Source organism: Cavia porcellus, unplaced genomic scaffold (assembly GCF_034190915.1).
Source record: "Cavia porcellus strain 051 isolate PalLab524CR breed Dunkin Hartley unplaced genomic scaffold, mCavPor4.1 scaffold_2, whole genome shotgun sequence".
NCBI lineage: Eukaryota > Metazoa > Chordata > Mammalia > Rodentia > Caviidae > Cavia > Cavia porcellus.
This window is the reverse complement of record NW_026947485.1, coordinates 91,497,970-91,523,903: the sequence shown is the minus strand read 5'-3', so window position 1 is coordinate 91,523,903 and position 25,934 is coordinate 91,497,970. Positions and strand designations below refer to the sequence as shown.

At 42.3% G+C, this 25,934-nt stretch overlaps 1 long non-coding RNA gene across 1 annotated transcript; it reads right to left on the bottom strand.

The window, feature by feature from the left end:
* Positions 1-10,135: 10,135 nt before the first annotated feature.
* LOC134475218 (uncharacterized) lies at positions 10,136-17,461 on the bottom strand. The gene is made up of 2 exons (XR_010046244.1): positions 16,548-17,461; positions 10,136-14,895 (listed from the first exon to the last, which is right to left on the bottom strand). It is a non-coding gene; the product is annotated as an uncharacterized LOC134475218 (long non-coding RNA).
* Positions 17,462-25,934: the final 8,473 nt, after the last annotated feature.

The window sequence follows — 25,934 nt, the reverse complement described above, 5'->3', positions numbered from 1 at the left end:
TCCTCCCCAACCTTGCCCATTGTGTCCTGGTGCTCTTAACTTCTTGGGTGTCCCTGATGGGAAAGTCACGCTCTCCATTTAACACAAAGTTCTTTCTGAGTTCAGTCAGTTCTTTCAGTCTGGCCTGACATCTTTCAGGTCCCAGTCCAGCGAGTTTGCACCAAAGTAATGTCTACTAGCTAAAGCTGATTTTTTGAATTTCTCCTCAGGCGAGTGAGGGTCGAGCATCAAGACAAGGTAATGATTTTAGCGAACAATGGGACACCTCACAAACTTAGTGCGCATGTCCTGGTGATGACTGAGGCCGAAGACATCGACTTGAGTGAGGAAGTAAAGTTAGCATTGCATCTCCATCTCTGCTGCAGGCCGAGATAACCCAAGCGACCTAGTAAGATGACGACTTGGAGTTGGCTCAGGGTCTACTCAGCTGCAAAGAGTAAGGACCCCGAGTCTGTGTAATCCCAAAGCCCATCCTGAGCTTTCCCAGCTGCAACTGTAGAGCTATCACTTGGATGCTTATTATATAATGCCAGTCAGATATTTTCATTATATGTTCATCAGTTACTTACTATTAATGTTGTTAAACATGAAATAGTGTGTTGCCAAATTACACTTCCCCTAGCAATGCAGAGACTTTCTGCCTGCTCCATGTTTTTATCTTCACCTGGATATAGCACACCATATGCTTTTTAAAAATGGCCAGTATTTTGGGAACTGGATGCTATCTCATTGATGCTTGCCTTTTCTTTATTACTGATAGATTACACAACATATTGTGCATTTAAGTTTCTTTTTCTCTGATCTACTTGGTTCTCTCTCTGCTAGCTCTCTCTCTCTCTCTCTCTCTCTGTGTGTGTGTGTGTGTGTGTGTGTGTGTGTGTGTGTGTGTGTGCATGTCCCTATCTCTATTTCTATCAGTCTCTTTGAGACAAGGCCTTGCCATGTTACCAAGGCAGGTCTTGTACTCTCGGACTCAAGAGAACCTCCTGCCTCAGCTTCCTGAGTAGCTGGGAGTATAGGTGCACCTCTGCCTGACTTTTCTGTTTTCTATTGTACTATTTTCTTTTCTAAAAATTAACATATAGAAATTCTTTATATGACCACCAATATTTCATTGGTCATTTGTTCTTTAAGTAATTATGACATCTATCCTTGCTTTTTTGTAGATAATTTTACATCTCATTTATAGTCTCCTTTTTTAAGTCTTGGATTTATATGAGACCTATAGTACACGTGAAATATATTATTTTTTATATAGCATGATATATAATGTTAACGAATTTTTTTGGCATAGAAGAATAATCAACTCTCCCAGTGCCCTTAGTGGATTCTACCCTGGCTTACAGTGCTTCTCCCTCCTGGACCAAGTTTCCATGTGAAGTCAAGTTGGTTCCTGAACATTGTCTATTCCCGTGCCAGGACCTATTTCGTTAATGTACCTTTATAATAAATCAGACTTTTAATTCTACAAATAGTTTTTGTTATTCTGAGACATGTATATGTTTAGCCCCAGTGTGCCAATAATGCACGTAAAAATTAACATGCCCCATGGGTTAGATTCATTGACCCTGCCGTGTTCAGTGCTTAATAATACAGAGTGCTGTGTTCTGCCAACCATGAGAATTCACTCATTATGATTCATCCGCAGATCACCTGACCTGGTGTGAAACTGACCGTCAGGACACGTTTTAAAATCTCTTTCTCTGTTTATTTAAATAAAAGTTATGGCTGCAGTCAATTTAATTCCTAAACCAATGCTAATGTCCACAGGCCACGAGACAGTGTTTTGGGGACACCGTAATTATAGAAGGGTCACCCAAAGAGGGTCATTCCTGCTTAAGACACACAGCTTTCTAGGTGCACTTTATAAAACCAGCCAGCAGAGGGCAGAATGAGCACGACGGTCCCACAGCTTCTCTGGGTGGAGGCGGATAAATGAGCCCTCATTGGTTCAGATTCAGACTGTGGCGTGTTCAGTGTGCAAAATCGGTGCGAACGTTTTTTTAGTGGGTTTTTTTTTTTTTTTTTTCTTCCCCGAGATGTGTTTTCAGCCATCTGGGATGGTGTTTATTGCTGGCCTTATCTCAGTTGAAGTATTTTTCTCTCACACACTGAAAGAGAAACTCACTTCCTAATTGTTGAGATCAAACCTTTGATTTTGTCACAAGGAAATGCTGGTTCATGGAAAAAAAAAAAAAAAAAAAACCCAAACCCCTGCCTTTTATCAGCATCTCAGACTCCCAAGGTCAAGCGACTCCTCTTCTGAAATAGGGTCATTTTCTACTGGGCTGCTTTCTTGCTGACCGTGCTATTTTGTTCTTACTGATGAAGGATCCTGTTTATTTGATTGAAAGTTGATGGGTGTGTATTTCCTGACTGCGGCTTTATTTGGTGGCAGCCAATCCACTTTTCTTTGTGCTGCCAACACAAACAGCTTGATTTTCTGAAGTACTGAGTTTTTATAAATAGAAAGAAAAACACATATTCTAATAATTCCCTTTGCCAGAGAAAACGAGCCAAGGCACAGTGTAGTTTTTCTTGCAGGTTACTCAGACGAAAAGCAGAGCCGGCCCTTCTGGGGCACCCAGGATGGGTGGGTTCTGCTCAGGGCGCCTGTCTGCAGCTATTAGTTGTTTGAAGCCCTGCGGACAACAGTATATTTTCTTTAATTCACTGAACCCCATCTGGAAGAGATGTCTCTAAACTGAAGAAGACATCCAGGAAATAAGATCCTTTCAATGGAAGACACTGATGCTCACTATGGATCTTGGTTGATATTATTATTTCTATTTAGCTCAGAACTTCTTTTCAGAGGCCTTTGGAATTCTTCCTGTTCGTCTGCATGGTGAAGACTGACTGGGCGCTCGGCTCTCGTGTCGCCTTCCATAGAGGGCCCGCTCCTCAGGTCACCAAGCAACGCAAGTTACATTGCTTTTCTGTTGTCCTTGCTCTTATCGCTGACGTGGTCAATGTGGCTTTGAATATCCACATCCCTGCTGGACCACAGGCCACTGCAAATTTAGACCATTGGTTGTTGCTCACAGAAGTGGACACAGGGCATAGCTTAAGCAGTATTTGCCAAATTCAAGGGTGATCCTCCGTCCCTGGGCTTTCCATCCACTCTTTGGAAGGTGTTTCCAAGCTTTGGGTTCGTGTTAGCCTGACCAACATGCGGCCTTGCCACGAGGTGCTCCAGCCATGCACTGGCGTCCTGGGCCATGTGATCTTTAGGACTCTGTAGCATTTGAGTGCCGCTTTACATGATCTTAAATCCAGTCTTTTGGGACTTCAGAAAGTTTTCTCCCCTATTTAACATAACGAATGGCTTTCTTGTGCCTAGAGATTCAAGGTTTATGTCCTGGAGGACAAGTGAGGGTAGTGAAAAGAACACGGCTGCCGGGCTCCATCGATAGATACTTAAATATCTGTTGCTTACCTGAATGAATGATTCAGAAGGCTAGAAAGGTGGGATGCACACAAATACTGCAGGCATTGAGGGCTTTGCTGAGTGCCTAAAGTTTTATTGTGTTAAAAAGCTTCAAAATCTTTTGAGGTAGGTATTCTTGTTAGCATCACTTTACAGATAAGGAAACCGAAGCTCAGAAAGTTTAAGTAAATCTCCCCTTACTGCAAAGCTAGTAAGTTTCGGAGCCACGAGTTTTGCACCCAGGCATTTTGACTCTAGGGCCCGTTTTTTCGTCTTTAGCACATGCAGCAGAGCTGTCGGCGTGTGGGTTCACTGGACAGAGAAGGGCTCCCTTTTTCTGGTCGTGCCTCTTAAAGCCTTTTTATGGAGTAATGTAGGTATAAAACAATGTGATATGTATTTCTCTTGAATTCCTGGCTCTTCAGATGTTTCTTTAGCAGGGAAAAGTCTGGAAGGGACTGAGTTGGATGAAGACCCAGTGGACCTCCTGGATCTGCGAGACTTCAAAGCCATGTGGGCTTTCAAGGCGAGTTGTGTTCCGTCACTGCAGTCACTTTCCTCTCATTCCCTCCCAACAGCACTGGGCTTGCCTTTAAGATCCCCAGTTGGGAACAACTTCAACCAGGGGGCGGCACTGGGGGATGGGATGGAAGCCAGATTCTGCCCTCCTAAATCTGGCCCGAGCGATAGAAGGCATCTTTGGCCTCAAGAAGTGTAATACAAAGAAAATCCTAATTGCTACAGCTAAGTAATTAGAAGATCCAACCTATAAATCATAGTGCAGCAACCTCTTTAATTATGTGCACTATTAAGTAGGTGTGACTAACACAACGTTTCCTACATGAGCATATTTAATGTCCTGTAATGGCAACAAGTTTCAAGCTGGTTTATCGTTGTTTTGTTTGGTCAGATGATTTTTTCCCGCATTTTAATGTGTTTTGTGGTTACATATTTGCTGTGGACAAACAATGCTTTTCCCAGGTATGTGCTGGAAAGGGCTGGCTGTGCGATGTGTTTACTATTCCTACAAGCCTCTCAGAAATCAAACAACATTATGTACTTATTTTTAAGTAGCTGCACTAAAATCTTAAACAGTCTCCTCAGAGCCCTCCCTTCTCTGCCAGTATGTACACATCCGACAAAATATTTGAGAAGTTACCCGTTTTCCTGAGTCTCATTTTGACACCTAGAGGTGAAGTTTGGTTGTGACACTTTAGTAGTGATGCAGTCAGAAGCATCTCCTGACCCCGAGATAGGACCGTCATTCTCCAAAACAGGAGCTCATGCTGGTAATGAGACATCAAGCCTGCATATAGGGCACACTAGTGACATTCAAAACTGGAATATTAGTAATCTCATGACAGTAGCATTTAGCCATCTGCTCTAAAAGCTTCTCTGTAGTTGGATTTAGTGGCATGGTAGTAGGACTCCAGGCTTGCGAATCACATAGACTTAGGTTCAAGTCCCAGTTCTTGCTCTTGATAGCTGTGCTGCCTGAAGTAAGTGGTTTAATTTCATTGGGATGAAATTCTAGCAAAGCAGAGCCACGCTCCTCCTTTGCAGAGTGGCTCTGGAGATCAGAGACGTTGCAGTGTGAGTTTTCCAGCCTAGTGCCTGAGGTATAGTAGGCACTGGATAAACGCTATTGCCATTGTAATCCAAATAAACCCAGGTCTTCCTGCTCAGAGCATCCCAAAGAAGCACGAATGATCCCAGCAGCCTGGTGGTTTTCTGAGCAGCCCTAGAGGGCCCTCGCCTGAAAGGGCAGCAGGGGGAGGACTGCATTCACACACGACCAAACATCTGTAGCATCCTTTTTATCCAGCTGTCTCTCCAAAGTGGCTGAATCATTTCTACTTTTTGCTCAAATCTCTGGTTTCTAACCCCTGCTCACTGACTCTCTGTTCCCTCAGGCGGTCCTGGCCCTTTACCTAGCCTCCCAGTGTGTCCGTTTCTCCCTGGCTTGCTGCATCCTCCTTCCTCTCCTCTGCATTACCCAAGACCCAGCCTCGGGTAGGCACAAGCAAATCCAGTTGCCATGCACCAGGGCAGCCTCACCTCTAGAGGGGCAGGCAGACCAAGAAGTCCTGGGCACTACGAAGCGCTCTGCCTGTGAGACACTGTCACAACGGATGCTGTTTGACAGATACTTTTTAAAAAGTAGGTCAGGATATTGGAGTTTAGCTTTTTGTATTTTCGAGTGATTGGAAAGTATAAGCAGAGAGCAGGTTAGAGGAGATGCTGAGAGATGCCATGCCAGGTGATCACTTCAGGGTTGGAGTGGGAAAGGATCCGAGAGCACAGGGGACTATGATAAGCATATTAATAGCAAGTAGCCAGCCTGTGTGGGGTGTCTGTCACTCCTATACACTTTAATGTGTATTAATATGTTCTCACAACAGCCTTGGGAGGTGAGAGCTTTAGTAACCCCATTCTACAGATGAACTAGCTGAGGTCTCAGGAACTTGTCTAAGGTCCAAAAGCCAGAGCTTAAGTGTAAGCAGCCTGGCCTTGACCTTCCACTCTTACCCCAGTGTTTCTCAGCTCCTGGTAATAGGGAGAAGCACTCGGGAGCTGCTTCAGCACTGCAGATCAGCCCACACTGGACAAAGCCTTTCAGAAGAGAAAAACGGAGGTCCTGGATGGCACGACTTTGCCCTAGAATCCCAAACCATGTTGTACTATGATCTATCCTGCACAAACACCAGGGACAGGCAGACAGACAGGCACACAGACAGACAGGGAAGGTGTCAAGCTAGAAGGGAGTGAGTTTCAGCACAGGAGCAGGCCAGGCTCTCTCTGCAGCCATGCACGGAGCCATGAGGGATTCTCTACTGGACGGGCCAATACTTACTCTTTGCACTGCAAAATAACCAACTACCCAGAAAGACAAGCTGTCTTCATAGTAAGGGGTGAGTACCGGTTACTGTTTTGTTTTTCCTTTAACAACTATGCCCTGTGGGCTATATCTTCACATCAGCCCTCTTGAGACTTACACAAATGTCCCACCATTGAAGAATGTGATAGGAGCCTCAGGAGCCTCCATTGGTGGAGGAACAAATCCTCCCCAGCTGGACATTGCAGGCAAAAGGCTCACAAAATCGAAATCCATTTGCTTGGATTTTTGTTTTAAGACTGTGTGGAATGCTAGGAGGACTTTTCAAGGTTCTGGCTTAAGATTGCAGTTTAAGAAATGCCACTGAAACTCAGTGACACTACCCTGGGCCAGCTGCACCCCCAGGGAACCTCTTTGCCCATGTAAATTGGAACTGTCACTGTGTTTCTTGGTGGCACTTGAAATAAATGCCAAGAAACCATCGCAGAAGGTCCATTTTTAAAAAGATTTTCTAATGCGGTTTTTCATACCCAATGCTAGGCTTTGGATTAGCATCCAAAATGCAGGTTATTTCTTTATGCCTGGCTCTGATTCTGAATCTGTCGAGGGCCACCCGTCCTATTTAGTGCTGGGTATTTCACAGGCGGTAAACAGCATCTGGGCATCCTTCACCTCCTTTGATGTTTAGCGCAATTTACAATGAAAGCTTTGGGAGATGTTTAAAACCGTGCAAGGTCCCAAATCATTAAAGGAATGTGGTGCTAGACTTAAAAAATGATAATTGAATGCCTTCAACAATAAAGCTGCTGAATCTTAGTGGCCTGTTTGCTAGAGGCTCTTTAGGTGAAACTGGGCTAGATTAAAAAAGAAGAAAAGAACACTGAAGACCTTCTCCAATGAGAAATCATTGTTATACAAACTAAACATGAGTGAGACAGGTAAAGAAAACTAGATTATCTAATGACACCACCACGCTCAATGATCAGACGATAGCCATTCCGGGCACTGTCGTAGTGTGTAACTCACCTGTGTCTCCTTCCTTTCTGGGACCCCGTAACAATGCTTGGATTATATTTTGACAACCCTTCATCAAAAGAGCGGACTCCAGCCTTGACGGGGATAGTGTCAACTAACGTCTATTAACGTAATGCACATTAAAAATAGTTACTTTGAGAAATTTCTAAAATATAGAAAAGCACATGGAATGGAGTAATAGAACACCACGAATTTGTGTTTCCTTCCTTATACTACTTTTAAAGAAATCCCAGGTATCATAATTTTAAAAAGACAGGAACATTTTTTAAAAAAACACACACACACATATATATGTGTGTGTGTGTGTGTGTGTGTGTGTGTGTGTGTGTATTTTGCTTCTTTTTTTGAGACAGGGTCTCACTGTATAGTTCAGGCTGCCACTGAACTCACTATGTAGCACAGACTGGCCTCATCCTGCCTCAGCCTCCCAAGTGCTGGGATTGCACTCATGTGCCACCACACCTGGCTAAAAACATATGTCTTCAACACCATTTTTACACCCAAAATAATGAATTAGATTTCCTTAGTGTAAACAAATATTGAGTAAATGTTAACATTTCCATTTTTCTTATAATGTTATAAGTGCATTTTTTCTCCAGCTTTTTGATTTTTGTTTCTAGTAATGCATATTGGTATCTCTTAAACTTCTTCTCATCTTTAGAGTTCTTCTCTATCTTTTTTTGTTCGGTTTATTATTTTGAGCTTTCAATAATTCATGGATTTGAGTGTATTTGATGTATTCTAATTAATCCCAGTCTCTATGTGTGTTTGTGCTCAAGTTAGCCCAGGGTTTCCTGCTGGGAACTTTGTCCCTGGCTATTAAGTTCCTTGACAAGGCCCTCACACTCTTTGGCCACTTCTGTGCTTCTAATACGCTGAGACAGTTCAGGCTCATCCTGTAAGTCTCCTGCAGCCCACGTTTGTACCATCAGACCCTCTTTTTCTTCTAGTTACTGAAATATTTAGAAAACACAATGCTTTCAGATTGCTCATGCCAACTAGTTGGTCATGCTTTCCAGGCCTTTTTTGTGGACGTGCTAGGAAGAATTTAAAGTAAAACCTGTCTTTTATTCATACTGTATTTTTAATTCAAGGTCAACAATCACAAGATTTTTATTTAAAATTTAAACCTTCCATTTGTAACTCCGGTTCCTCACAGCCCCATCACCAGTCTTCATGTGTCTGTGTTTCGGCTGCCATTTTGATCAGATGGAACTTCTCATCTAATGGATTCTTCAGGAGGAGCCCACAGGAACAAGATACTGAGTTCTTCTGTCATCATAAGAGTTTATATTCCGTATTTATATTTTAATATAAATTTAATTGGTCATATAACATAAAATGTTTTTTAAATCTTAAAGATAGTTACTTTTTGGCATAAAGCTTTATTATTCAACAATCTAATGGTAATCTATGTTTTTTCTAAGTGACTTAGTTTTTGTCTGGAACCCCATAGGACTTTTTACTTAAATCCAGTAAATTATTAGACTGTATTTCAGTGTTGGTCTTTCTGAGTGAACTTCTGTCCTTCCCTCCTTTCCTTTCTTCCTTTGTTTTTTTCTTCACTCTGATTTGGTTTCTGTCTTTGAGGGTGCCCATGAAGACTCCTCTTATACAGATGTTAGATTTTTGGGAGTTGGGCCTCACCTTCAGTGCCATTTTCTTTTGAATGATTTTATCTCTTTATTTCTTTTAATTAAAGTTTTTGTCTCTTAGCCTCTATTCGAGCAGGGCATTAAGTGTTGTATTTATTCTCTGATGAGTTTCTTATACTTTGTTCTTCATTCATCAAGTGATTTATTATTTTATTTCTAAATTATTCCCAACATCTATAACCTCATTTCTAAATTTAAAAAAGTTTACCCATGATTTTTTGTATTTCTATGTCATTTTAAAAACTTCTTTCAGCTCATTCTGGAATATTAATTGCATTTCTTTTCACTTTTGTGGGGACGTTTTTGTGATTCGCTGCTTACTCTCCTTTTAGAAATATTAACTCATACAGAATTCAGCTGAAATCCTGTTGTGTGGGTTGTTAGTCTCTCAAAGTAGTTTTTTTAACTTTTAGATGGGATGGGGAATGGGGAGGGGTAAAACATTTTTTGTTTGTTTGTTTGCTTGCTATTTTGTTTTCCTCTTTAATGACTCTAGAGCTCCCCCTTCTGTTTTCCCAAAGTATGAATCAGGTTTGTGCTTCTACCTGATGTTTTCTTTGCTAGCCCTTCCTCTTCTGAATTACACTCCCAACATTTCTCCTTCCTGCAGGGACTTCTTCAGCATGGAAATTTTGCTTTGTTTGTCCTGGGAGTTTTAGGGCCCAGACTCCTGCATCTTTCAGGTGCTCTCCACCTGCTCTGACCCTCTCCTGAGAACTGGAAGTGCGAATCTCTTTCACCCTTAGTTGCTGCTTTCAAACTGACCGACTGCATTTCCGGTGTGTACCTACGTTAGGACCACCCTGTTTTTAACTCCATTTAAGCCCCATAGCCTCCTTCTATGCAGAAACCCCACAGATCTTGTAGCTCTGTAAGATTTAACTGCTTTTTGGAGTCTGTGGGAACCCCTGCCACTTAGCTTGGTAGAGGTCATTTGTGGGTTTAGATCTTGCTGCCTGGTTACTTGGCCATTTATGTAAGGGAAATTAGGAGAATTTAAAACTACACTGCACGCTCTCAGGCTCCTCTCCAAGTGTAATTCTTCCCAGCAGCCCTTTTACTCTCAGAAGCAAAGAATGGATGATAAATGACACCCACCTTGTTCATTCTCAATGACCAAAAGATTTTCTAACTCACTCAAACCTAATCTGAATTCATATGATGGCAAAGTGTGACCCGGCATGAGCTGAAGCTGTTTATAATTTTTATTTGTCTCATTTATTATGAATACTCATACATTTTTTGCTACAGAAATGATCATGCCTTTCCTTTTATCATGTGATTCCAGATCCAGTGGTGATGTTCCATAATATACAGTATATGAAACACATTACCACTGTAAAACAGGAAAAGCTACAAAAAATGAAACACGTTTTGATCCAAACATTTCAGATAAGGAATTGCAGACCTGCAAGAGACTTCATCCTTATCCCAGTCAAAAATCACATTGGTGGAGAGATTTGCGCCAAGCCAGTTGACCAGAAGTTCTGTCCCTAGAATTAGGAATAAGGACTCTGGGCTGCTGCTGGGGCTTGCGCAGTGCTGAATGGGACCACTGAGTCAGCGGGGCATCGGTGGCTGACCATGTGCACAGAGACAGCAAACGCTAAGTGGAGTCTGACGGAGGTGCAGGGAGCAGGTCTGAAAAGGCCCGCTGTGAAGGGAGGTCACGGGACAGAGAGTGCACATTGTTCACGGTGGCTTTCTGGTTCATGACTTCAATCATTCACGAGTCCCTCCTTTCTTAAAGCCCTCTGAGACACTCTCCTGTCCTTCCAATAAAACTCAGTGTATTGCTTTCACTTGCTGGAATGATTTTCTTCTACTTACGATGGTGTGGGTGTGCGTGTCCTTTAATAAGGCACTTACAAATCTGAGTCTCTGCACCAGTGCATCTTCATTAAGGGTCTCAGAGGGTCCCACACATAGTGGGAGGAAGTCAGAGTCCAGCCACTCTTCCATTCACTCATTTATTTTCCAGAGAAATTCCTAGAATTACTGCAAAGAAATGGAGTGGAGCAGACTGGAAGACATGGGCAGACCCCTTTCTAATATCATCAGTCAGCGGGGGGGGGGGGGTTCTTTGCCTTGAGGTTAGTGGCTCTGGGTTTTGTGTGTCAGTGGCTTCCAGCTCTTGACGCTGTAGTTCTGAGTCTCCAGTGCCAGAGCCTCTTAGCTCTCAGTGTTGCAGCCTTCACTGGTTTCTACTATCAGCTCCTTAGCAGCTGAAGCTTGTAACCCTCTTGGCAGCCTTCTGGAGTCCTCCCAGCAATGTTTGCTGCCAAGCCTAGGCCAACTTTTGGCCTTGACCCTCTCTGTCTGCTCCTCCTTTGCTGCCAGTCTTGGGCTTGGGGCTCCGGCCTCATGTTTCCTGGGGGCCTTGGATTTCAGTCTATTCCATTGTAGGTCTCCAGAACTCTTCAGGCCTAATAACCCTTGTGTTATTGGTGCCATTTGTTGAGCCCACTTAGCCCACTGTACCAGAAATGAGAATCAGAGTAGGGAGTAACATCACCCATGCTGCAGTACAGATTTTGGCCATCTGCTAGAGGGAACTCCCCTTGACTGACCCATGGAGTATGAAGGAGCACTGCTATGCAGTGGGGTGCACATGCACAGTCTCCTGTATTTGCCAGAACTTTCCACGCTCTTTCAGTGTAGGGTCAGAAGGGCACGGGCTCATCTGGAAGCTACACAGTAGGCTTATCAGGAGTGGACACAGCGCGGGGCCAGGGAGAGGCCTGTGTTTGAAGCCTGTTGTGGCCAAGGCCAGCATCTCCCAGAAAGGCAGTAGGGGCCTAGGATAGCTTCAGCTGCTACCGAGAAAGCTCTGTGGAAGTGGCTATTTGACTAAAAGTCTGTGGGCTTCTGCAAATATACCAGCACTAAAAGTCAGGCTGGTGCGGCTTTTGTGCGGTCTCTAGGAGGGGCTGTAGTGTCTGTCGTTCATGGCCCATTGACTGCAGGGACTTCAGGGATATCAACAGTGGGACCTCTGCCATTACACAGGAGGTTTAGGTTGCTCCTTAGTGAGACAGTAGGCAGCAGTGCCCGGATGGGGGAATGGGCAAGACCGCCACCAGTCAGGTCCTGCCCCCTTTACAGCTGGTGGGGAGAACAAGGAAGGGCCAGCTCCTTATTTCTCAGTCAAATCAGCTAAGGATTTGGTCAGTGGTATCTTTTGGGCTTCTCTGCCTCTGTCAGAAACCTTCCTGGAAGGCAGATGTAAGTATTTAAAAATAGTCTGAAGGGCAGCTACAGAAATGAGAAGAGAGCCTGACAAGGATAATCTGAGGAAAAGTGCAAAAAGCCTTTAGAAATGGAACAACTTGTAATTCAGCCGACTAATCTTAAACACCTCCTTGGGGCAGACATTGTCCTGAGCAAACTGCTGGTCTTCACAGAACTCAGATTGTTCCTGTGGGAAAACAGAACCGGAAGGGATGGTCAGATGGACCCGAGTTATGGAGAACAAGGAATTAGGGAAGGGGAAGGCAGAATATGTGTGGGGTGAGGGTTGTGGTGTTTAAGCACATTGCCAGTGTCACTGGGTCACCATAAAGATGATAGCTGAGCAAATCCCAGAGGTGGGGATGGCGCAGCCTGGGCGCGTATCTGGGAAGCACCCAGCAAGGCAGAGCAAGGCCCAGGCAGGGCGTGGCAGCATCGTGACATGTGGAGAGAGTCCCAGCAAGGTCAGGGGGGCTGGCTGAGCGGCCAGTCACAGGAGTAAGGCTGAGGTGCAACAGTAATGGTCAGATAAGTCTCAGGTAATAGGAGTCCTGGGCCACTCTAAGGACTTGGGCTTCTAACTCAAGTGAGGTAGACGGTGACTGGAGAGTTGTGAGCCTGGGGAGCTGTGTCCACTCAGGCTGCCCTGTGGACAGTGGATGGCGGGTGGTGGCCAGAAGCAGGGAGCTGCTGTGGCCACCTCAGAGAGGGCTGGTGGCCAGGTCCTGAGAACGAGAGGGAGGATTAAAGGCCCTTTGCCTACCTCTTACTCCCTCACAGTCTGATATGCCCAGCTCCCCTAGAACTTTTAACAGTGTGCTATTTTTATGATAATTATGTGCTACTGGTTTATAGGCGTCCCATGTTTGATGTAGCAATTTCTCAAATAATGACACCATTTCGCACCTTTCATCTTAAGGTTTTGAAGAGGATGACACATTTTCTGCTCTGAGAAAGCCAATTAATTAACCTGATTCCACCCTTTCCCTAGAGCGAGGTGTTACTGTGCCCTTTTCAGAGCTGGTTAAACTGAGGCTCCGATCTGCACTGTGGAGCCCCCTTAGCTCTCCGTTCTTCCCTCTGTACTTGGTGAGCAAGGTTTAATTTCAGAATAGCGTCATCTAAACTTGCTGGAGCTTTTGGAAATTCATGCAGATAGAAATGGAAATTATTCATTCTGGAATCTTCATGGTAGGAGTAACAAGTAGAAATTCTAAACAGAAATTTCAGCTGTCTTCCCAGTGAAGTTCGGGAAGGAAGATTCTAGAATCCTTGCACAGTGGAGCTTCCTCTCATTCCCATTTAACAGAAGCAAATTTGAATGTTTAGAGAGAAGAAGCAGAAGAGAGGAACTGGCAGAGGTGTTCCCATGAAAGAGTAATGTGTGCCACTACACACAGACGTCTGCCGAGGGGCGTGGCATCCTCCGCAGGTCCCAGGCATGGTTTTGTACTTCTGCGTCATCTACTATGAGTCTTGGGTTAAAGGATACATATTTTGGAGTCCTGAGTCAAGCAACTACCTCATCTGGTGCTTATTCTAACAGCACTTAGTTTCTGTGCCTGGGGGAAGTACTTGTGCTCAGTGGTCTCCCACATTCTAGTAGACTGGGCTCATGCAGGGCTGGGCTTCCTGGGCCACTCGAAGCACTTTCAAGAATAATAGGGCTATGTGCTATGAGCCTCTCTTGTCCCCACTCTCTGCTGTGGGCTCTCAAGCTGAGGATCTAGAGCCTTGCAAGTGGACCCTAGCAGCAGGGGTGCTCCAGAAGTGTGGCCCTTTGGAGATAATGGACACACATCAAATTGACCGGGAAATTTTTTTTCCCCCAATGTTGTAGTCATCTGTAGCTGTGTGGGCTGCCGCACCCCTAAGAACTTAGAACATAGGACAGTCAAGAGTTTTTTGGATTCAGGGCAGATTTAATAAGCTTTCTTTGCTTTTAGCCCCTCGCTACTCCTCTGCTTTCTGTGGAGAGGGGGAAATAAGGCACAATGGTTCCATCCGCATGTGTGCCTTTTTCCAATTGGTCTTGGTTTCAGCAACAGGCCAGCTGGCTGTTGAGGGCAAAGTGAAGAGCTCAAGGCACATTGCCTGTGTTGGTCTCAATCTCCCACTCTGCCAAGGACTCGGGAGGGGCAGCGTCTGCCCCCATGACTGTCATGGGCGTTCAGGCTCTTGGATAACAGGATAAAGGGCAAAAGCTGAATTTTCTTGTGCCAAGAAGAGGAAGCACACGAGAGCCAAGAAGATCAAACCAATGCTGCCGAGGGTAGCTAAATGGTACCTATTAACCTCTGTCAGTGCTGGCGTCCCAGGATGGGGCTTTTGCCAGGAACCATCCCTGAAGAGAAACGAGGTTTGACTGGCTCAGAATGGCTGTAGGACGGAGCATGGGAATTTACAGAAACGAAGCTGAGCCCTTCTATCTATCCCCAGTCTGCAAGGATCAACCCCAGGGCTGGAATCAAGCATCTTGTAAGTTGGTGGGATGTAGGTCACACCTTGTCCCAAAGGGAATTTCTCCTTACTGTGGTTCCGTGGCTGCCCAGCCACCACTTCAGATGGGAAGCATGCAAATCATTACGGCCAGGAGCTGGTCCGTGTGAGTGTCTGTCTACTGAGATGTGCTTCCCTGCTTCCTGTTCCTGGCATCTGGGGGACCTGGAGTCTTTTACTTCTGCTCACATTTGTTGGCTCTGTTCTTCACCCTGGCAAGAAAACAAAACTTGCCACGCGTTAAGTGATGAATCTTTTGAAACTAGGATCCCATGTGCTTTGCTAGTGGAGAGGCTGGAGGCTTAGATATCTGAAGGTCTTGTAAGAGAACACTTAAGCAATACCCCAAAAGAATTCTGGAAGACATTTCTCCTCCTTGATCTATAATAGGTTGGCTGGCCTGGCTTAGCTTAGTGAAAGTCACCTTTTCCCCAGCTAGTAGAACTGGACTAATAATAAATTTGGGTGTTCACTGCAGCCAGCCAAGTAAGTCAAAATACCACACTATTTTACAGAGCAGCTATTAACAAAAGTCATTGATTGCAAATCAAAGAGCCTTAAAATGAGGTCAAGAGACCTTGCAAAGATCCCTGCAGAGTAGCAGGCTCCTGCTGTCTGAAAGACTCACCATTTAGGAGAGTTACTGCTTCTGCTCCGTGCTATTTGCCGCCCCCCACCTTCAGCCCCACCCCTAGTCCTTTAAATATTTATAGTCACTTAATATTAAGGGAACCTGTTAACTTCTGATAGATGGTGTCAATTTTGTTTTTTGTAAAACATGGGAGGTCAGAAGAATCCTGGGCTTGGATTTGGGTATCACCCCATGCCACCCCGCCTCCCCAACAGGGTAGTAAATTGGGGGTTTACTGTCAGAAAATCTTTATTCAAGGAAATCTAATAAGCTGATTTTTGAGCAAATGTAATTTATATCAGTGCTTTTAACTGGCGGTGATAACCTTGTGTAAGTGGAACAAATGTGGACAAAATAAGTGAAATAGAAGAGAGGAGAGAGAATCGTGGTGTATCATGTACAGTAAAGATGAGAATTCCTTCCTGAGACGGTGTTCTAGATGTCTGTATTAGTCACTGGATTATGGTGCGAAATGTATTGCTTATAGTGATTCATGGTCAAGAAAGCTTGAAAAATCATTGTATGTGAGTCAAGAGGCCCTGAGGTTTAGTCCCATTTTAGTTTTTTGGGTCTCAGTTTACCATCTGTGAAATGAAGCAATTGTCTACAAAGCCTCTGCACTCCTAAAATCTAATGATTAAGCTAATCACCACTTCCTATGCAAATTACTTTCAGCATTCAATAATTACTGATAAAAATTCTTAGGTGCAGTTAACTTCATGTTCTGGGCTTTGGAAAGACATACTTACCCACACAGCTATGAAGTGTAAAGACAAAACCAGGAGATAGAAGCTGCTTTCATAAGCCAGCTTGGCCCAAGTACAATTTCTTTGGATTTCTAATAGCAGTATTGCAGCAGATTTCTGTAGGTGCACTGCGATTACATTTTGGTCATATTTAACACATACATTCTCTTTTGGATGGTGAAGACTATGTGGGTGGGGAGAGGAAACTAATCTCTCAAGAGATGCTAACTTTGTTAATCTGGAAATGACTTCCAGGTTATTTTAAGCCTTTGGCAACTCACAGTTCTTGCTTTGTGTAAAACTACTGGGATGCCAGAGAAACACTGGTCACAGAGGAATAGCTGAGGGGCCCAAGAATAAGCCAGGCTTCTGGGTGGAGAGCGATTGAGAATTTCGTGATTCCAGGCCAACATTCTTTCAAAACAGTCTTTTAAACTATTGATTCCTTCACTCATGGATTCAAAGAAGCATAATTCAGAGGACTTACATGTTATTGCTTGGATCTCCTTGTGCTCATGGGGCCTGATCTTCCAAATGAGCATCTCCTTAGATGGAAACCAGAACATCTCAGACTCAGCCAGACTTCAAATGTGTAATGTCGGGAAGGAGTTCTGCTGCATAGCTGATGTGTGGGCTCCAGAAATGAACGTGAGTTCAGATTCAAAAATCCCAGGTCTGAATTGAAACTGGAGGCTTGCAGTGAGGCAGCAGCCTGTGTTCACAGCCATCGTCTGAATTCACTGTCCCTTCATTCCACCAGTGGACTCTGGAGTTGCCAAAATATCAGAACAGGAAGGAAACCTGCTGACCGTCTCACTCAACACCGTGATGTTCAAGGGAGGGAAATGAGGCTTTCGCTTCTGGCCGCCCTCTCTATGGCTGAGTGCAGCAAACGCTTCTGTCTCTGGACATAAATTTAAAGGAAATTGTTTTGTTCTTGGAGGTTGAATATTTGTCATTGATTGGTTCACTGTGACTGGAACTTTGCCTCATGTTGGCTTTCACAATTTTGAATTTCAGTTTTTGTGGACACAATGCCTTATCCTTGCCATAGAAAAGTCTGGCATTTCTCTGTATGACCCAGTACCCTAAAAGCTGAATGCCTGAAATGCCTTGACACGTACAAGAAAAGTTGGGGAGGCCTTTATTAGCTTTGATTTTGACCTCATTCTCATAAATTATGCAAAATGTGTCATTTATAGGAACAGCCCAGAAGAACAGTTGCCAGTTGTAATATAAAAAATGATACCACAGAAACTGAGACCTGGTTGTGGCAGATACCCTGTCAAAGGAATGATTTATAATCTGGAAATACAAGCAGTGAGAGAGGCCCACCAGCAAGGGCTGTATCATCTAAAGCAATCAAATCCCACAAAAATAAAGCAATTTTGTATTACCATTTCCAAGTGCTCCCCACAATAAGGACTCTTGTATGCCCAAGTTTAATATTCAGAGCAGAAACCACAAACTCCAGCAGCCGCTGCTGGTCAAGATAGTTAATCACAGTTCCCAGGCAAAGGCAGGCTGTTATAGCATTGCTCCAAGCAGCTGGGGATTTGCCTATGTGTCAGCTTCTCTCTTTCTGAGAACCAGAAAACGATGGTGGGTCAGACATCCATTTGCTGTATATATTGATATAATTTCACCAGAATTTATGATGTGGGAATTATTGCACAGGCAAGAAATGTAATCTAACCTTCATCTCACACAATGCAGAAAAGATATTATGTTTTTGAGAAAAGTACACTGACTTGTTGAATCAGACTATGCACATGCCATCCTAATGGGTTTCAATATTTCCTTGGGCGAGTCATTGCTATTTGCATCATGGGTATTAAGCTGGTGTGTATACAGATGCTTTTACAAACAATGAAGAATTCTAACACTATTGCTTCTCTTGTTTTCTCAAGTTCTGGCATGTGTGTTCATTCTGGTAAATTTTAAACAGCTGTGTATTTCTAATAGCTCATCCTAACTCCTCTAGCCAATATTTAGACTCTTAATATCTAACTATTGCAATAACATATATGATTTTCTTTCATCCTTATGAAGAGTTCATGGGGCTCCAGCTGTCAAGTAAAGTAAATTCCATCAGTCTTTTGCTCAAGGCTTTCTGGGGCAATTTTAGAGATGATCACTGCAGTGACTCTGTACTCTTCTACTGTTTGGCCCTTGAAATCATGTCATCACCTGTATCTGTGACTTCCATAGTCTCCTTTCAACAGGAATTTTAAAATAAACAATATCTTAAAGGAGGTCAGGGATATAGCTCAGCAGCATGAGCTCCTGCCTGGCAACTACAAGGTCCTGAGTTGGATTCCCAGTATCAAAAATGTATATATATATATATATATATATATATATATATATATATATCTTAAAGATATCTTAGCATTTTAAACATAGCACTTAATTGTTTCATCCAGAACTAAACATTTTTTGAGTCAAAAGTTAATTTTACATATTAAAAGAAAGAAATGCCAATTTCAAAATACAGGGCAGTGTTTACAAAAGTATTTTTGTAGTTGTTTTTTATTTCTGCTAATGACCTGGCTATGTAGCTCAAGAAGCAGAGTTAATCCAGCAACCAAAACTTACTGTGACTATCATTCTATAATGATTCTGTTGAATAGCATTTAAACTGTAGAGTTGACAGGTACATGATTTGAAGCTTAGTTTTTGAAAACATGCGCCAGAAAGAATCTACATTTTATCTAAATGGGGAAAAATAACCCATGTATGGTGTCTCCAAATAATCTGTATTTTTCATCTCATATCTTCTCAGTGTTGGCAATAACACAGTACCACAAACCGAGGGAGCTATAAAGAAATGTGACTTATTTTGGCTGACAGGTCTGAAGATACAAGGTTGACAGGTTGCATCTGGTGACAGCAGGTTTCCGAGGTGGCACATGGCATAAGACAGGGAGCAAACGTGTCTGATCCCTGTCCCTTTCTTCTTATGAAGCCGCTGAATTCAGTCTGGGGCTCTAATGTGATGTGCTTACCTAATCCCAATCATCTTCGAGGGCCACTTTGAAATACCATAGTTGGATTAAGTCTATGTCCTCTTCATACCTAACAGTGGAGATTAAGCTTTCACAGCAGTCTTCAGTGAGGACAAACTATATTCGAGTCACAGCATGTCACATATCTCTGTCTCTCTCTCACATACACACACACACACATACACACACACAAATACACATACACAGATGTCACTATTACTCTTCCCACCTTGCAAATTAGGAAATGAGTGTTCACAAAGCTAAATGCCTTGTTCACTGAGGGACACAGCAGCACTTGAACCAGGTGTGCTAAATCTCAGAGCTTGAGTTGTTTTAGGGCTTTCGGAAGCTGCTCCTTTTGAGGCCAGGCTGGGGTTCCTTTAAAGTGTGTTCTGGCCACCTAAAAGATATGCCCGTTGGAGAAGTCTCTTATGAGCCACAGTCAAAAGCCTCCGGCAGTGAACAAGCATCAGGAAGTTTCCTTGAGGAAAGAGGAATAGGATGAGAAGTCGTTGAATGGCCCTGCCCTCTGCTTGCTTTCCTTGAAAAGGAACTTGGTGGCTAATGTTGTAGCAGTGTTCTCCTAACCATGAAGGAGTAACTGAGCATTTCAGGTGTGTGGTCTTGACATTGCTATGTGGCTAAACACACACCCACAGTTTCTTATGTACAAATATCTTGTTATATAAGCAAAACAAACTCCTGTGTCATATGTGCCAAGTAGGAATTTTTCGACAAATGTCCCCTAAGGATGCCCATCACCCACCATGTAAATTATTCATTCAGTGCTTTGTTCCTCACAAGAAAGAAAAAGAAAGTGTTTTCCTGCCCCCAAGTATCTGGAAGATAGAATTGGTGTGGGGGAGACAGGGTCAGACCTATCAAACTGCATGTAGTATATTTATACCTTCGGGCAACACTTGACACAATTGTGACAGCCTTGGGAAGGAGAAAAACCCAACATGTGGGATCGTCTCATAATCTTCCTCACTAAATCCATTCTTACCTTTCGAGAGGCTTCCTGACTACCAAACCATAATAATGTTTTGGAGTAGAATTGCTGATTGGTAAAGACTTGTGGGATTTAACTTTCACTTTCCCCTGCTCCAGGCTTGTCCACTCTTATTTCTGTCCTGGTTGTCCCGTTATGGTAGGGCTGCCTGATTAGTGAACAGAAATACAAGATTCCAGGTTACAATTGAATTTCAGATAAATGACAAAAATTTGAAATGTAAGCTCTCTTCTGAGTGCTACTCCCCCAGAAAATTTCTCCACCTGTGCCCATTAAAACCTTCTCCAGCAGGTATTGTCAGAGATGGCTCTTACAGGTACAGGGACACAGAGCCAGTGTCTCCCCTGTCCATGAAAATGGTAGCTTTCTTTCTACTTCAATAACAAAATGTAGTTTGTCCATTTATTTAATGAACAAATAATTTGCCAGCTACTGCAGGGAAAAAATGAACAAGACATGGTGTCTGACTTTGAAGAGTCCCCAGTGAGCTGTAGAGATGATCTACAAGTAAAGGTTATGTCACAGAACTGTCAGTGCTAACAGACAAAATGGACCATGCATCATGGGACCAGAGAGGGAAGGGACCCTTTGGAACTGCTAGGGGTTCAAGTGTTGTTCCTTCGGTCTCCTATTCCACGCCCATCTTTCCCATTGGTTGGGTTTTACACAATTTCTCGTAGATCCATCATCTGCCTTATTGATTCATGGAACCATTTTGACACCTACCCTGGAAATTCCCAAAGGGCAGGCACAGAGCCCTTTGTGGTTGCCTGCCTCCACATCTACAGCACAATGAAGGGTCTCAAAATATTTATAGAGTGAAACTTCGATGTGCTTTTTAAAGCAAGGCTTTCAAAAAATGGAGGAAGTGAGAGGATTATGTGGCTTTTTAAGGACTAGGGCAGGAGAAAGTTGCTGAGCAACAGTTAGAGGTCACAGCTTTGGAATTTATGGTGACTTGTTGAATTGGTAGAGTCAGGCAAGAATAGTGTGTACATAATTCCCAACTCCATCTGAAGTTGAATATCTTAGACCATTTCCTGCCAGTTACCTCAAACCAACCTGATATATTGCTGTAAGCATTCCTAAACGACATGATATTTATATTAATACTTGCAGCATGTAAAGACTTCTCTCTTCTCGTGGATGTCATCAGGTACCTTTCAGGATCCCTGCTCTAGTCTTTTCACTGGCCAGCGCCTCGGTGTACGGTGTACCCTGTGTACTTAGAGATTCACTTCTGCCTTCTTGCCTGTTGCACGGGTCTGTTTTCACTTAAGAGCACCCAGCAATGGAAATGTAGTGTTAAATTAGTCTGGCCCTGGTGAAATACACCTAGTTCACTTGTAAGATTATTGAAATTTACATTTTCATTACTCTTCAGTGCAGGCAGGCCTTTAACTCCTCTTTGCAATACAGTTCCAGAACACATCTCAAGAGACCCAGTACTCTAACAGTGATGTTGGTAATGTTGGGGTAATGTGAAAGGAAGAATTAACTTTATTGCTGTAGTTTACTTTTCAACAATTGCATAGGGATAAAGGGTGAGCTCTGGGCTCACAACAGATCCAACAGGCAGGAAAATCTGATGGCCTCAGATTCCTGCAGCTCAAGGCATGATCAGATTGTGCTGAGCTGTGCTACCTAAATGACAGAGAAAACAGATCAAAGACAGCTCTTACCATTTCCTTTAGGGAACTCTGCTTTTCTTACATCAAGATTGTTTGGAAAAATACTGATGGCCATTACTTCCCCCCAAAGTGATAACTGTTTGCATTTTGAATTTGTACAATGTTAAATGAGTTAAACGACCAAATAGTCCACTGATACAGTTCATGCTGGAGAACATCTGGCTTGGATGAAGTCAGTGAGTTGAATATATAGCTCATGGCCAGGTTTTTCTTGTGAACATCTCGTTCTCACTGTTATCCTAGCATAAGCCTGGTTTTCTGAAGTCCACTACAAAGCTTCCCAACCCAGCCCCTGCATCCGGTCGCACCCCCATAGCCATGCTACATGGTACCTCCTGACCATTCCTTCAAAAGGCCTCCTGTAGAGGAAGCCGACTGAAATCCTGACCCCACAGGAATAACAAGAACTTCCTCCTTTTAAATTCCCCATTAAATACTTAACATTATCTGGAATATGAGCTACTTTCAGAAGTTTCAGCAGTGATTAGCTGAAGGGTGAATTTTATAGTGCAGAAATAAACAGAATTAAAAGTACCTTTTTTAAAAAAAAAAAAAAGGTGTGAGATGTGACAAAAAGATGGTATCTGAAATAAAAAGCCATCAAAGGACCCAGAATATTTCTAAGCATGGTTGGAATTTATATTCTAAGAGATAACTGAAGATACACTGTTATTAAATATGCTTTCTGATATGGGAAGGGGGGTAGGAGGGAAGAAGAAAAAGAAAGAAAAAAGAGGGAATGAAGGCAGAAGAAAGAAAAAGGAGGAAAGGAAGGAATCAAAAAACAATAAAAAGGAAAACAGCATTACTTGATCATTGGAGATGATCAGGTAAAAAAATCAGAATTACAGTATTAAAGTTAGATCTGTAAAATACCTATAGGATAAACTTAAATTCCCAACACTCTGGAGGCTGGGGCAGGAGGATTCTTAAAAATTTGAGACCAGTCTGGGCTACAAAGTGAGCTGAAGGCCAGACTGAACTGCAGAGTGAGACTGTGTCTCAAAAAAACAAAACAAAACAAAATTAAATTAAACCAAACCAAACCAAAACCAAAACAAACCCCGCCAAAATAAAAAAAAAACACACCTTAAATTATACATGCTGACGAGATAGCAAAAATATTTGTGAAATTAGAAGATCAAGGATAGATTCAAGGTGAGTAATAGAAATTTCTGAAGAGAATATGTATATGCACAAGACAGGAAATCAAGAAGCCTCATAGGTGGATGTGACAGCCTCATGAAGAGAAAAAAGATATTGCTAGTTTACAAGTTAACAAACTGAGGAGAGGAGCTATTTACTGTTCCCCACTCACGTGATCAAAGTAGGAATAACATTTCAAGGAAAAAAATTGCTTAATTTATAAGGGCAGCTGAGTCATGGTTCATGCGGGAAACATGGAAGGCTTCCAGGCGGATTGGAGCTGTAGCTATGCAGAGCCCTGGAGAGCTGGGTGGTGGGGGTGGATTACCCGGGGAACTGGGACAGAGAGGAAGGTGGAGAGGTGGAAAGAAAGGCTGAATCAGGCAATGATTTCTTATCCCGAGGGCACTGAGGAACTGCCAGAGTGTTTCAATCAAGACAGTGGCAAATAGTTTCGCATTTTGTAAGAAGTGGGGAGAGGCTCAAATCAAAGGTGAGCGAAGGTGGTGGGAGAGGGTGAGTAAGGATGCTGGTGCAGTTGTACAGACCAGAAATGCTGCTAACTCGAATGAGGTTGTTGGCAATGGGGTAGAAGGAATTGGTGTGGCAGATATTTAATATGCAGGTGGAAGGCAGATGAGGACTAGAGGGTGTGAAGGGAAAGGGATATTGGTGTTTCTGCTGAGATAACTGTGCTAGGGATAGAAAAAGAAGAAGGAGGAGGAGGAGGAGGTGGAGAAGAAGAAGAAGAAGAAGAAGAAGAAGAAGAAGAAGAAGAAGAAGAAGAAGAAGAAGAAGAAGAAGAAGGAAAAGGAAGAAGTGGGTTGGAGGAAACTGGGGGAACACGCCAGGGGTAGCCGAAGCAGTAGGCTGAGGCTGAACATATAGGTTGGAGTGATTCCATTGTGAAGGTGATGTCACAGAAGTAGATGCAGTTGACCGAAGTGAGTTCATAGAATGAACTGAAACTCAAAGGCATTTGCAGAGTAGCTGTTTCAGAGCATTTAGAATCCATGAACCTTTTTTCATCAAAACACGCTGGAGGATGCTGCAACTCTGAATCAATAGCCAGTGAGAAGGAAGTAAATAATTTATATGCAGGAAGGGGCTGCTTGTTGATCAGTCTAGTTGGAGCTACCAATAAAATTTAAAACAATTAAATCAAGAAAAATAAAGGAGAAAGCAGAATGATTTCAGAATTTTAGTTTAAATAAATGAAGAAATGACTGGAAAGATAATGAGTAGACTCCAAATGATAGCAGGCTTTGCTATGAAAAAAATGACTCAAAGATATTAATGAGTAATACGATCAAATGAAATCTCCAATCATAAAGTAATCCCCATATGTCAAATAGACACAAAGAGATAAGGGGGCTTGCTTGCTTTTGTTAAGTGTTCAGTGATTGTTTCATTTACCAATTGGATATTGAGGTTTAGTGAGCCTCTAAGCTTGGATTACTTTCATGATTTTTAGAACCAATGACCTCCTTCATGGATTTCCTAAGAGCCACACACCATGATAACAAAAGACTAGTCAAGTACAGTAGTAATTATTATATTCGTGGACAATTATGACTACTCTGAACACTTAGAGTACAGCCTGCGTGTAGTAGAACTCCAAAGGAATGTGTTTCAAATGCTTGTGTTAATTAATTAATTAGCTAATTAATTAAAACAATAAATGTAAGTGCACCATAATTGTTCCTATTAGAAGTCAAACTAGTGATAGTGGTCTCTGAGTTATGACAATTTGACTAAACAGCTTTTAACTTTATAATATACAAAAGTTCATTCAATAGAAATCAGACTTCAGCTTGTGAATGCTGACCTTTTCCTGGGCCAGCCATATGTGGTAGGATGCTCTTTTAAAATGTTTTTTCAGTGTCAAGCTGCAGCTCCAAATCTGCTCTGAGATCAAAAGTGGACAAAAGGGACACCCGAGAGTATGCTGTGTGGCTGAGCTAAGTAGGGTCCCAGGTAGGTGAGGTGTTAAGGACTTTCACTTAGGATGCTTTTAAATTATGATGGGCTTATTGGGAGATATCCCCATTGTAAGTTGAGGAATATCTGTATCAAAATCTAAAAAATAGAATAAAAATATGCTTTCTGTAAAGAAGTTTTTATTAGTAAATAAGGTTAGAATAGATGAGGCACAGAATATTGTTGCTTTGTTTAAAGACCACATGTAAGTTAAAACACCCTCACTTGAAATTTCAGAAGTTTATTTTGGAAAAAATAAGAATAGTTCATGACTTCATTTGCAAAAGTAAATGAATGTGACAAAAGTATTTCTAAGAAAACCCTAGCCAGTCCTGTCAAATACAAAACTATATTATTCAGTAACAATAGTTAAAAAGAGAAGACTAGAACACTAATAAATAAAATAGGTGACTGGAATAGAAAAGAAGCCCATGAATTAAGTAGAAAAATGTAATATCTAATAAAGCATCATGAGCAATATAAAAATGAAGAATTATTTAGTAAATGTTGATAGTGAAGAAAATTATTCCTTTTTTTCTACATGCCAAAAACAATCTCCATGTGAGAAAAAGATTAAGCTCAAAAGATTAAATCAATAGAAAATGGCCAAAAGTAAAATATTTTGAAGAACACTTTGTAAATATTGAAGCACATGAAAGAATTATGAAATACCACAAACTTCAAAATACTGTAATTCTACAGAGAAGATAGTAAAAATGAAAGCAGTAACCAGAAAAATTGTATCTAAATGGCAAAACTACAGAATATTCTTTATAGTACATAAAGGTCCTTATCAACTTATTAAGGATACAGTTAAGATTTTAATAGATAAATAGACCAAAGAATCCCTGAGACCATTTAAGTACGGAGAAATCAATATAATTTGTTCTAAAAGGCTTACATTAGCTACTAATAAAAATTCAATTGAAAAGTACATTTACTTACGTTAAGTAAAAATTAAACTACCTGCTGCTTATAGCACCTATTAACTGCTGATCATTAGATTTCTAGTGTCATTGGTAAATACTGATTGCTGG